The sequence below is a fragment of the Lactuca virosa genome, chromosome 6 (assembly GCF_052849685.1).
Source record: "Lactuca virosa cultivar CGN04683 chromosome 6, Lactuca_virosa_CGN04683_v6, whole genome shotgun sequence".
In the NCBI taxonomy this organism is placed as follows: domain Eukaryota; kingdom Viridiplantae; phylum Streptophyta; class Magnoliopsida; order Asterales; family Asteraceae; genus Lactuca; species Lactuca virosa.
Genome location: NC_136431.1, coordinates 181,150,599 through 181,152,959, shown reverse-complemented (window position 1 = coordinate 181,152,959; position 2,361 = coordinate 181,150,599).

Here is a 2,361-nt window from a genome sequence, read left to right as displayed (position 1 = left end):
TTAAACCAAAACCCTCAAAAAGTGGAAATAAGTAGATCGAATGAATGAATGATCAAGTTAGAGACTTGATTTACAGAAAGTGAAGGGAATGAGATGTTGCTTCTGGATCTATAATCTTCTCTTGGAGTCCTCAAGCTTATTCTTCTTCTACAAGCTTCAAAACACACAAGAACACTAAAAAATGGCTCACACACTCACACAATGCTATAGGGTTTTGTGGATTATGGTTTGGGACTTGGAGGCTGGAAATGAGGCCAAAAGGTGGGGATTAAGATGCTTAAATAGGGTGCAAAACCCCGAAATTAGGGTTTCACTCTGGTAGACCTACTCGCCGAGTCGAGGGCTCTCGGCTTGTCGAGTAGATAACTTAAAACCCGCGTCCAAGTCTCATTTCTACTCGACGAGTATGGGGATTCTAACTCGTCGATTAGCTCTATCAAAATGAATAATTTATAAATAAATGTGTACCAGAAACCAGGCATTACAATTCTCCCCAGTTGACTTAGATTTCATCCTCGAAGTCTGCTGCGTCTGGGAACAACTTCGGGTAGTGCTCCCTCCTCTCCTCCTCGGGCTCCCAAGTCCACTCTGAACCCCTGCGGTGCTGCCACTGCACCTTCACTAGCTAAACCCTCTTGTTCCTCAGCTCCTTCGTCTTCTTATCAAGAATAGCTACTGGTCTCTCGATGTAATTCAGGCTGTCATCAACCTGAATGTCCTATAGAGGCACAACCGCTGAGTCATCCACTAAGCACTTCCGTAGCTAGGAAATATGGAAGGTGGTGTGGATCTGGCTGAGCTCCGCTGGGAGAACCAATCTGTATGCTACCTTGCCCACCCGGGCTAAAACCCTGAAATGGCCGATATACCTGGGGCCCAGCTTGCCCCGCTTCCGAAACTGGATGACACCTTTCCAAGGTGACACACTTCAGGAGGACCATATCGCCCACCTAAAACTCCATGTTTGAACGTCGCTTGTCAGCGTAGCTCTTCTGCCGACTCTGAGCAGTCTGGAGCCTGCTCCAGATCTGCTGGATCCGCTCTATAGTCTTGAGTACTACCTCATTACTCCCCATGACTCTCTGACCGAACTCTTCCCAACAGATTGGGGTCCTATACTTCCTCCTGTAGAGCATCTTGAAGGGAGGTCGGTCTATGCTAGCGTGGTCACTATTGTTATTCGAAAATTCCGCTAACGGAAGATACATATCCCAACTGCCACCAAAATCCAAAACACATGCACGCAGCATGTCCTCGAGATTCTGAATCGTCTTCTTGCTCTGTCTGTCCGTCTGGAGGTGGAAAGCAGTGCTGAAATGGAGACGAGTACCCATCTCGTCGTGAAACAGCTTCCAAAATCTGGAAGTGAAACGGATATCTCGGTCTGACACCACCGAGAAAGGCACTCCATGTCGTGCCACTATCTCACGTACGTAAATCTCGGCCAGCTTCTCGGCAGATATGCTCTCTTGGATCGGGATAAAATGAGTACTCTTGGTCAACCGATCCATGATGACCCATATCGAATCTACTTCGAGTGCGGTCCTGGGAAGCTTCGTGATGAAGTCCATAGTGATATCTTCCCATTTCCACACATGAATGTCTAACGCTGCATTTTGCCGTGGGACCTCTAGTGCTCTGCCTTGACCTTCCTTCAGGTCAAGCATCTCTCAACGTACCAGACTACATCCCGCTTCATGCAGGGCCACTAGTAATCAGGACGAAGATCTCTGTACATCTTCGTCGCCCTAGGATGGATGGAGAACCTGGACTTGTGGGCCTCATCCATCAGAATCTGTCGTACTCCGCCCCAGTACGGTACCCAAACCCTCCCATGCAGGTTCAACAGCCCACGACTGTTATAATCAAAGGAGGCCACCTGGCCTATGATCCGCTTGCACTTCCGACGCTCCTCCTTCAGGCCCTCAACCTGCACCTCTCTAATCTGCTCCAGTAATGGAGTAATCACTATCATCCTCAGACAAATGTCTCGAATCGGGGTCGCTACTGCCTTGCGGCTCAGGGCATTGGCCACCACATTGGCCTTGCCCTGATGGTAAAGGATCTCATAGTCATAATCCTTCACCACATCTAACCACCGACGTTGCCTCATGTTCAGATTCGGCTGATCCATGAGGTACCTCAAACTCTTGTGGTCCGTGTAAATGGTACAACAGACCCCATAGAGGTAATGCCGCCAAATCTTGAGGGCGAAAACCACAACCCCCAGCTCTAAATCATGCGTCAGATAGTTAGCCTCGTGAGGCTTCAACTGCCTCGAAGCATAAGCTATCACGTGACCCCGGTGCATCAATACCACTCCCATGCTTGTGATTAAAGCGTCACAGTACACCACGAAGT